Source organism: Benincasa hispida, unplaced genomic scaffold, assembly GCF_009727055.1.
Source record: "Benincasa hispida cultivar B227 unplaced genomic scaffold, ASM972705v1 Contig712, whole genome shotgun sequence".
NCBI classification, from domain to species: Eukaryota; Viridiplantae; Streptophyta; class Magnoliopsida; order Cucurbitales; family Cucurbitaceae; genus Benincasa; species Benincasa hispida.
Window position 1 is genome coordinate 222,292 of NW_024065056.1, and position 11,959 is coordinate 234,250.

The following is an 11,959-nucleotide window of genomic DNA, read 5'->3' on the forward strand; positions in this document are numbered from 1 at the left end:
GTCTGGAACTTTTGAAAAGTTGAAAGAGTATAAGGCCGAGGTTGAGAACCAATTAGGTAAAAAGATTAAAACACTTCGATCGAATCGAGGTGGTGAGTATATGTATTGGGGTTATACCCTAAAGTCTCGTGTCCTGTAGTTTATAAATAGTATATACGAACACTTGTGATGTTAATATATGATATTTACTTCACATCTTGTTGTTTTGCTCAGTTGATTATTTTATTTGCTTTACCACAAACCAATAAACATAAAATCCCTGGTTATCTATATGTGACTCAAGCATGTATATGGTGACATACAAGTAGATCATGTCTTGAGTGATAACCAAAATGGTCTGTAGTAAATGGATAAAAAAGGAAAACCTTATCCTGGTAATGCTACGGACGCAGCCCGCTTTGTGAAATGGTCACAAGTGTTGTGACTTGTCACAGATGGTCTGATCCTGATCATTCGTGTTGGGACATGCGAGCGGGGGCGTCCTATACAAAGAGTTTGTATAATACTTGACCACGAAGTGTTAACGTCTCGTTATACAACACCGTTCATGACAGAGACTTCACTTCACTAGGATGACCATAGGTAACATGACCTCAATCCTGAGTGATTTGGGAACTCCTGCTATTAAGGGTGGTCATTTGATTTGTATGGGTGCGAGTGGCCAGGTCGCCGATTCAAACCTACCATTTTGGGGATTCGTCTTATTTGGGAGTTGGGAATTCACTCCTTCCCCGAGGCAGGGGTAAGTAGATAGATGGCTCCCTTAAGGGTTGATTCCGAGGCTTGAACGATGTAGCGCCACACACCTTCTCTTGGCCCGAGAGGTGTTAACACATAGTTGGACTATGTTGTATTGTTCATTAGAGGAATCAGTGGTACTTAAGGAGTGAGATGTAACTACAGGGGCAAAATGATAAATTGGCCCAGCTGTACTTACGAGCATCTGTGAAGGGTCATCGTACTCATAATTGGTTATATCCGATGGACATAGAAATATATCTGTGGTAAGAAGAGTTCAGCTGTTGGTCTTTAGTGGAATCACTAACAGTTAATGGATGGTGGATCTCGTGGCTAAAGAGTTTAGTCAGCTATTCACGTACCATTGGAGCTTCAAGCCACAGGTCCATTAGGTCACCTGGATAGCTTGGATAAAGTCGAGAATCAGTGTTAAGGTTAATTTGAAATGTTCAAATTGACAAGAGGAAGTTCAATTATATATGATATAATTGAACTTGTTAATTATATATGATATAATTGGGTAAATGTATGAGATACATTATTTTGGAGGAAATTAGATATAAATTTGATTTATATCAAGTAGATGAGAAAATACTATAGTAGATATATGCTATCAAACTATAGGATATAAATATAATATGATTATATTTATTAATTAAATTAATTGATTAATTATTTGATAATTAACGAATTTATCCACATTCAGACGTGGGAAGTGGGCTGCGATGGTTATGGTAACTGGCGGATTAAAAATGAAAATCATTTTCATTTTTCACAATCGTTCATTCGTATTATCGTCCGCGCCCAAAAGAATCCGTGAAAGCGATCGCGAGAGCCTATACGATAGAAGCTCGTTCGTCTAAACGATCGTTTGCCTCACATTTTCTCTAAACGATCGTATACGTTTTTCCTAAACGATCTTTCAGTCTTTCATACACGATCGTGTAGCTCTACTATACGATAAGCATTTCCGCTACACGATAGCAGAGTTTCATCTTCCACTTGCTTATCGTCTACACGACGCGTTCTCCTCCGTCCTCTACCAAACTCACCAAAGCCCACTCTTTGGGTTTTTGACGCCAAGGATACCCGGGTTTCTCTTATGGTGTTGTCGTCCCCGCTGCAATGTTCGTGTACATTCTGATCGTGCTATTGCAATTGATATACTTACCGAGTGCTGGTAGATTCGTTGGAGGTTTCCGTTGCTTAGGGTTCAGAGGTTTGGAGAGTGTCTTCATCTGGTATGAACCCTTTCCATGTTTTTTAATGTATTCTGAGCATGCCGATAATTAGGTTTATATGCATAACTGTAGGTGTTGAATGTATATCGTTTGTGTTTCGGTCACTGTGAAATCGGAGCGATCTGAACACGCTCATGGAACTCTCGGTATGAGATCCTTCAATATGGATATAGAATTCCAGAACTATTTGATAGAACATGGAATTCAGTCTCAACTCACAACCCCTGGCACACCTCAACAGAACGGTGTGGCAGAGAGGAGAAACAAAACCTTGTTGGACATAGTTCGTTCCATGATGAGTTACACTCAGTTACCAAATTCTTTTTCGGGACACGCAGTAAGGACTGCGGTGTATATTTTGAACATAGTTCCCTCGAAAAATGTTTTTGAAATGCCTTATGAGCTCTGGATGGGACGTAAAGGAAATTTACGTCATTTCAGAATTTGGGATTGTCCAGCACATGTGTTGGTGCAAAATCCTAAAAAATTGAACACCGTTCAAAAGTATGCGTATTTGCAGGCTACCCAAAAGAAACAAAAGGTGGTTTCTTTTATGATCCTCAGGAAGATAAGGTTTTTGTGTCGACAAATGTAATCTTCCTGAAGGAAGACTATATAAAGAATCATCAATCTCGCAGTAAGCTAGTAATAGAAGAAATGTCCAGAGAAACGACAAACGTATCAACAAGAGTTGTTGATAGAGCAGGTCCTTCAATAAGAGTTGTCGATAGAGCAGGTCCATCAACTAGGGTTGTTGATGAAACTGATACTCTACATCATTCTCAAGAGTTGAGAATGCCTCGTTGTAGTGAGAGGATTTTGCAACAGCCTGACCGGTACATGGGTTTAACTGAAACTCAACTCATCATACCAGATACTGGTTTAGAGGATCCATTGTCTTTTAATCAAGAAATGAACGATGTGGACAAAGACCAATGGATTAAAGCCATGGACCTTGAAATGGAATCTATGTATTTCAATTCTATTTGGGATCTTGTAGATCAATCAAAAGGGGTAAAAACCATCGGTTGCAAGTAGATCTACAAGAGAAAACGAGACCAAATTGGTAAGGTACAGACCTACAAAGCTAGACTTATGGCAAAAGGGTTTACCCAAAGAGAGAGGGTAGATTTTGAAGAAACCTTCTCTCCAGTTGCCATGATAAAGTCTATTAGGATACTCTTGTCCATAGCCACATTTTATGATTATGAAATATGGCAAATGGATGTCAAGACAGCTTTTCTGAATGGCTATCATGAAGAGAGTATCTATATGTCTCAACCAGAAGGTTTCATACAGCAGGGTCAAGAGCAAAAGGTTTGCAAGCTTAATCGATCCATTTATGGATTAAAGTAAGCTTCTAGATCCTGAAATATGAGATTTGACGCTGTGATTAAATCTTATGGCTTTGAACAAAATGTTGACGAACCCTATGTATACAAGAAAATCGTCAACAAAACTGTCGCTTTTCTGGTGTTGTATGTTGATGATATTCTGTTCATTGGGAATGAGGTAGAATATCTAGCTGACCTTAAGAGATGGCTGGCTTCGCAATTCTAAATGAAAGATTTGAGAGAAGCACAGTATGTTCTTGGAATCCAAATAGTTCGGAATCGCAAGAACAGAACATTGTCATTATCTCAAGCATCTTATATAGACAAGATGTTGTCTAGGTATAAAATACAAAATTCCAAGAAAGGATCTTTATCTTTCAGGCATGGAATTCACTTATCTAAGGAACAGAGTCCTAAGACACCTCAAGAGGTTGAGGAGATGAATCGAATTCCATATGCATCTGCAGTTAGGAGTTTGATGTATGCAATGTTGTGTACTCGTCCCGATATATGCTATGTTGTAGGAATTGTCAGCAGATTTCAGTCCAATCGTGGTCATGACCATTAGACTGCTGTTAAAAACATTCAAGTATCTTCAGAGAACGAGAGATTATATGCTCGTGTATGGTGCTAAGGATTTGATCCTTACTGGATACACTAATTCTGACTTTCAGACCGATATTGATTCAAGGAAATCAACTCTGGGGTCAGTATTTACTCTGAACGGAGGAGTAGTGGTGTAGAGGAGTATCAAGCAGAGTTGTATTACAGACTCCACAATGAAAGCTGAGTATGTTGTTGTAAGTGAAGCAGCAAAAGAAGCAGTATGGCTCAGAAAGTTCCTGACAGATCTGGAAGTAGTTCCTAATATGCACCTGTCTGTCACTTTCTATTATGACAACAGTGGAGCAGTTGCAAATTCAAAGGAACCACGAAGCCATAAAAGGGGAAAGCATATTGAGCGGAAGTACCATCTCCTCAAGGAGATTGTACATAGAGGAGACGTAATCGTCACCCAGATTGTTTCCTAAGACAACTTAGCTGATCCATTTACGAAGGCCATCTCGACTAAAGTGTTCGAGGGTCACCTAGTAAGACTAGGTCTACGAGTTTTGTATCACTAGGGTAAGTGGAAAAAATTGTGGGTATTGTAATGCCCTAGTTTATTGTATTTGTACATTTTATTCTCTCCATGTAAACTCAACATTGTATATATTTGTATATATTGATCCACTGGAGTTTTAGTCCAAGTGGGAGTATTGTTGGGTTTTATGTCTTAAAAACTCGCAGTTTGTAAAATGATAAACATTTTCTATAATCAATATACTTTTATTGATTTCATAAATTATATGAAAGTCTAAATCCAATAAACTAAGACCCATGACTATTGTATGAGTACTTGAACTTTATATGGAAACATAAAAGTGGATCAGGTTCGAGTAAATAGTCAAAATGATCTATGGTATATGAATAAGGTTGGGTACCTTATTCTGGTAACACCATTGGATCGGCATACTCTGTAGTTGTTACAAAGAGTTGTAAAGTGCTACATACGATGTGATCCTAATTCGTACATGTTATGACATGAGGAGTGAGGGTGTCCTATGCAATGAGTTTGCATAAGATCAGGACCAAGAAATAAGTCATCTTACTTTATAACACTATTTACTGTTTAAGATTGACTATTTCACCTAGATGACCTAGGTAACTCGATCTTAATCCTGAGCTAATTATGAACTCCTATTTATTCGGGATTGCCCTTAGATTTGCATAGGTGAGGGTTGGCTTAACAACACCGGCTCAATAAGACTCTCATTTCAGGGGTAAGACCGGATAGATAGCTGGGGACATAGGGTGCAAGACGGAGTTCACGCCTACCCGATTTAGGGATAGGAGAAAGGTTGTTCTCTCAAGTACTAAATCCAGGTCTTGAACAAGGGGCCTCACCCTCTCATTGGCTAAGAGAGTTTGGTTTAGTGATTGGATCACAAACTAGTTGTTCATTAGAGGATCAGTAGGACTGATTATTAACGTAATCTCAGGGGTAAAACAGATATTTAACCCAGCCATTATTACGAACAACCTGTGAAGGGTCGACTTGCTGATTATGGTTAAATCATGTGGACATAATATATCTATAGTGAGGGGAGTGCAACTATGGGCTTTAGTGGAGTGACCCATTATTTAACGAATGGGGATTAATCTGGTCTAATGAGTTTAGCCAATTAATCTCGGATAGTTGGAGCCCATGATCTGTAGGTCCGTGAGGTCCCCCTACTAGCTCGTAACAATCTAGCTCTAGAATAGTGTGATAAGTTAATTTGAAACATTCTAATTAGAATTAAGGGAATTAGTAATTATATGAGATATAATTACATGTTTAATTTGAGAATTAAACGGAATAGGAGAATTTATATATTTAAATATGATTTAAATATATAAAGATGAATATGTGTTAAAATTAATTTAATATTTGATATTAAATTAATTAAGTTTTATTTCATAATTAATTTGTGAAATTAATTAATATTTCAGTTTTAAAAATCAAGATGAATTTTTAAATCAAATTTTGATTTTTGAGATAAAATTGAAAAAGAGAAACAAAACACAAAATGGAAAAAGTGGTTTTTCCATTATCCATCTTTCAACTTGCTCACTCAAATGGCATCTTCCTAGCCTTGTCTTCTCCAAGCATGAGCTGCAACTCATGCAACTCACTCCTTTGCATGTTGATCTGCAATATAGTAAAGATATTGGAGTGAAAAATGGGCATGCAATCTATATAGAATTTTAGAGAAAAATTGGGTTGAAGATAGGGTTCTTCAACAAGATTACTGCAGTGAGCATTTCTCCTTCATATCTTGATTCAAACTTGTTTTGAGTCCCACAACTCAATCTAGAGCACCAAGAGAATAGTGGGGAAGATCTTGAGGTGGTCTGCAACAAGATTTGGAGAAGACAGCAGCTGGAGAAGAAGCTTTGAAGAAGTTCTACAAGAGGTATGTCTTGAAACTCACTTGTTTTCTGCAAGAGCATGCTTTATATTTTGCCAAAATTGGTGAATTTGAGTGCTTAGATCCTTGTGCTTCCACTGTTGCTAATACAATCCTACACATAGGTGACATGACCTCAATCCTGAGTGTTTTGGTAACTCTTGCCTTTAAGGGTGGTCCTTTGATTAGTATGGGTGAGAGTGGCCAGATTGCTAACTCAACATGCCTATCTTTTTGGGGACTTGTCTGATTTTGGAGCTGGGAACTCAGTTACACAAGATCGAATTCACATAGTGGCCACAGCTTCTCTTTGAAAGAGAGGACTAAGTCATAGTAGGACTATGACTTATGTTCATTAGAGGGATCCGTGGTACTTAAGGAGTTTGATGTAACTACAGGAGCATAACGGTTATTGGCCCAGCTATATTTACGAACGATCTGTGAAGGGTTATCTAATAAACATTTATATTTATAATAATATTAATTATTGGATAATTATTTCTTTTTCTCTAATAACCAATTGAGTGGGAGGTTATTGGTGGTTTCATGGTAACTGTGAGATAAAAGGAAAAATGTTTTTCTAAATTTAGTAGTTGTTGAATTGAGATTTCCATTATCGGAAATTACTCATGGTGACTGTCAAGTAAATTAGATTTACTAAACGACGACTGAAAAGAGACTAGACGATCGTAGAGTGTTTCTATACGATAGACACTCAGATGGCCGATTAGCTAAACGATTGTGCAGCTTTTGCTAAACGATCGCATATCGTTTATTAAACCTTGGGCATTATCTATACGATAGACCTTGTCATCTCCCACTTGCTCAATCGTTTACACGATTGTTCTCCTCCGGTCTCTTCCTCTAACCAAGTCCACACAGAGCTCACACTTCTGGATTCTCACACCGAGAATACCAAGGTAGCCATTGTGGTGGTGTCATACTCAACTCGACACTGTCAAGGTTATTTGGAGGTCGTTCTTTGAGTTCATGGTGTTCATGTGGTGGTTGCTGATTGTTCGTGATCTTGGAGATCGCTGATTTCGAGCGTTCTTGTGTTGCTGTGTTGCTGTGAATGAGCATTCGTGTTTTGCCATGTTCCTATGAATGAACGTTTGTGATCAAGGGTGTTGAAGATGAATCTTCAAAGGTATGTTAATTTCTATCCCTTGATCTGTAGAAAAGCATGTTGTAATTTGGTCATATGCATAGCATGTATGTTTCCATTTCTTGACTGTAATTGTTGTTGTTCAAATATGATTGAAATTTGGAACGATCATTCCACTGCTCATGAAAATCTTCATGTCTGATTTCCTTCATAAAGGGTTTTAGAGATTGTTCAAGAAAGCACATATATGCACTCTTCGTAATTTTTTGTGTTCCATGCTATTAAGGGTGTTGCCTGTAGTAGCCTTTAGACTAGGTTGTTGGTTTATGAGTACTGTAAATCACTTTGAGTGAAGGTGAAGGGAGCTCCCACTTAGAGGAATCTAAGTTGAAATTGAAGAGTAACCTTTACGTAAGCCACTGAAGAAGAAACCTATTAGAGAAGTACTTTGTTGTAATCACTTAACTCTTATATATAGTGAAGTTTCTTTCTATCGGGCATACAGTCCCTTAGGATAGATGATATTGTAACGAACTAGCTAGGTTACCGATTTTTGTCTCTATTTAGCTCTGTTAGTATTGTTTGATATTAAGTTATTGTGTTCGTTAGTTCTCATATTACAACATCGTGCCTGACTTTTGTATTATGTGTTAGATTCACTTTAAAATTTCATCATTTCTTTCAGATTTTCCCCTACCTACAAATCTTACTTCCTACCCTACTCATAATAGAAGATGCATCTAAAAAAATCAAATCTTTATTAGTTTATAGGTAAATTTATCAAGATAGGCCGAGTTTGAGAGCCTAGATAAATAGGAGGCCTATAGTTCCATGATGAGCCAAGAGGATGCCTTGGGCCTAGAGGAGCCTAGGAAGAGAGGTTCTAGAGGAAGCCCAAGAGAGCTCAACTAGAGAGACCTAGGAATTAGGAACTTGAGCCAAGAGGGCTTGAGCCTAGGCGTGAAAAACCTAGGAGGGAGGCTCTAGAGGAAGCATAGGAGAGCTCAGCTAGAAAAGCCTAGGCATGAAAAAAGTCTGAGCCTAGAGGAGCCTAAGCATGAAAAGTCTAGGAGGGAGGTTCTAGAAAGGCCTAGAATGCATGAGGAGAGCCTAGAGGAGCCTAGGCATGAAGAGCCTAGAAGGGAGGCTCTAGAGAAGCCTAGAACACATAAGGAGAGCCTAAAGGTGCCTAGGCGTGATGAGCCTATGAGAGCTAATAGAAGCCTAGGCATGAGGATCCTAGGAGGGTCTGAGCCTAAAGAAGCCTAGATTAGGCATGAAGAGCGAGCTTGAGCCTAAAAGAGCATAGGAGGAAAGAGCCTAGTGGAGCTCAGAGGATCCATGGGAAGCCTAGTGGTGACTTAGAGGACTCATGGGAAACGAGCTTAGACGGCCCATGGGGAAAGCCTAATGGAGCTCTGAGGACCTATGAGGAGAGCCTAGAGTGAGTTCAGAGGACTGATGGAAAGCTTAGTGGTGGCATAAATGACCCATGAAAAGCTTAGAGAAGCTCAAAGAACCAATAGAAAGAGATTAATGGAGCTTATAGGGCCCATAAGAAGCCTAGTGGTGACTTAGAGGACCCATGGGAGCTTAGAAAGAGCTCAAAGGACTTGTGGGAAGAGTCTAGTAGGGCTCAAAGGACCCATGAAAAGAGCCTAAGAGAGCTCATAAGACCCATAGGGGGAGCCTAAAGAAGCTCAGAGATGGGAGACCACAAAGCGATTGAGGTTGAAAGTCGTCTAGATCCATAACAAATATGCCATAAAGGAAATGTTGAGAATTTGAGTGGATGGTGCACTTAAACATCTTGTGGTAATAGTATAATTGACTAGAAAATTAACTCGGCGGTTCTAAAAATTTACTAGGGGCATTATGTGAATCCAAACATTAGTTATGTTTTACTATTCTATATAATGACAAAAGCTATTGGTCGAAGGTATATCTAAAATACCCTACTATTTCCTACTTGTCAAGTTACTTACAAACTCGATACTAACTTGAGCGCTGGAATATGTACAGCTTGTTGATATCACACCGATGCTCAACTTAAATTTTCTTGCAAGTACTTAGACTATTTTCCCTCGTAATACAAATTTACAGCCTATCCATTTTTTGGCACCAACATCCATAATTCTAAAATCTCTAAATTTGTAACATAGCGTATTTACATTTTTATACTTATCAACATTTTCACTTTTTTTAAAACAAATACTGAGTACGAAGATGAGCTTTAAATTATTCTTTTGTATATGCTCATACGCTTTCCTCATCAACATAGTCCGTTGTAAACTGTAATACAAGGTATTTATTTGCTTAGGAAACCCTAAAACTTGATTGGCGCAAAAGGAAAAAGGGAAGACAGATTTCAATCTCTAGCGAAATATGAAGCTCAATAGTTGAAGATGAAGCTACAAATGTGTAGAATTAAACACAATATGAAAATAAAATCGTTTTTTTTTTTTTATTTCCACTAATTTATATGTATTTTTAAAGGTTGGTTTGAACCTATATATATATATAAATATATATTCAAAATGGCATATTAGATATGGCTATCTATTGCCCCTCCAAAATATTTAAAACCTTATCTTCTCTTTAAACCTTAATTGTCCAATACTTCTTCCATATGTTTATTAATTGAAGCCCAACCGCCATTGCAAGCAAGTCACCGGTTGAAGCACAGGCATAGACTCAATCTGGCTATCTACTTTTCATAAGAAATCTTTTATTTAAAGTAATTGTGTAAATGTAGAGAACTAAAACGATACTTTAAAACTTCAGACTAAATGGATAATAACTTCTATAAAAGTCTATCAGCATTTATCAGTGATAGGAACTGATTATCATTATTACTATAAAAATTTATACAAGTCATTATTTCTATAAATAATTTGACATTTTTTCTATCTGTGAAATTTTTTTATGTTTTTTAAATTAAATTTAGATATTAATTTCTTTTTATTTCTATTATGAATCAAAATGTCAATGTTTTGTGAAAAAAATATCTTTGTAAATATTCCAACTAAGAAAATCAGTTTAATTATAAAATATTAATTCTTTTATAATAAAAATATTAAAATTTAATGCTGTGCATAATCTAAAAATAACAATAATTAAGAAGAAAGTCGAGTTGTGTATTCTACCTTCTTTAAAAATATATTTATCCTGCAACAATGTTTGGTAATGCTGAGTAACATTATTATATTTATGATGTATGTGGCTCACATTTTCTCTCGCTTCTATTGCACAACATCATCTATAATAGATTTTAAGATGTATTAAGTACTTTTTCAAGTGTTTAATTTTATGAGTCATTTTAATCATTCAAAATCAATTTTAAAAAAATGAATTTATAAAATAAGTTAGTTTAGGATGTGTCAATCTAATTGAGATATCCCGGTAAATCTCTTGATCTCACTAATCATGTATTTTGTTTTAAAAAAAAATAAGTTGGTTGAGGATGAATACTTGAAAAACCAACTTTTAGAAAAATAAATTTCAAGTGTTTAATGGTTGATCTCTTCTTAATTCCTCATTTCTACTATGTAGAGCTTACCACAAACAACCTACTCTGATGATCACCACTAGCAGTCAACTTCCGCAATCACCACTAGCAGCCATTTTTCAACAATCACCACCAATCAACTTTGGCCACCACAGGCGACAAACTCCACTCGCAACCTCTGACAACCGCCACGGGCCAACTCCGATCATCACCTTTAGAGATCATCGTTGGCCAACCTCTAACCACTGTCTTCGATGACTACCATCAGCCAACATCCCGATCACCCCCTCCAACAACTATTGTCAGCCAACTCTAACCATCACTTCTAGAGACTTCTGTCGATAGTCTCCAGCCACCACAATCGGGGGCCAACTCGAATGACCACTCTATGCGACCAACTTCGATGACAATAATTTTAAATTATTAGTTCATAATACTTTAGTCATTCTCTATAGTAATTTGATATTAATAAAAATGTTTTTAGCCTATAACAAACCAAACAAACTTATTATAAAAAATATTTTGAGAATATGTTGCCAAATACTTGTGTTTTCATTTTAAGAAATTTTTATCATGAAAATGAATTTTTGGAAACATTTCTTTTTTTCTAAATCATTCAAACAACTGATGTTTTGTTACACTGAATTTAGAAATCTCAAAAATAAAGAAAAACCATACATGCGCAGAAAGTAATAAGTAAATATGATATGATGATAATAGAAAAGCTTGTTACAAAATGAGTGGAAAATTCATTTTATACTTTTAGTTAAGAAAACTGCCAGAAAAAAAAAAAAAAAAAAAAAAAAAAAAAAACTTTTTAGATTTCAATAGACAGATTTGAACTAAGATCAAAGATCGTTTAACGCATAGTTTGTGTTAGTTGAACTAAACTAACATTACATATGGTAGATTTCAATACTTTGAATTAAAACTCACTTTAGTAGATTTCAACACTTTTAATACTGAGTAATTAACATAATTAAAGGCAATATTCCTGAATTAATTATAAAAATAAATTAATGAAGATGGAATTTTAT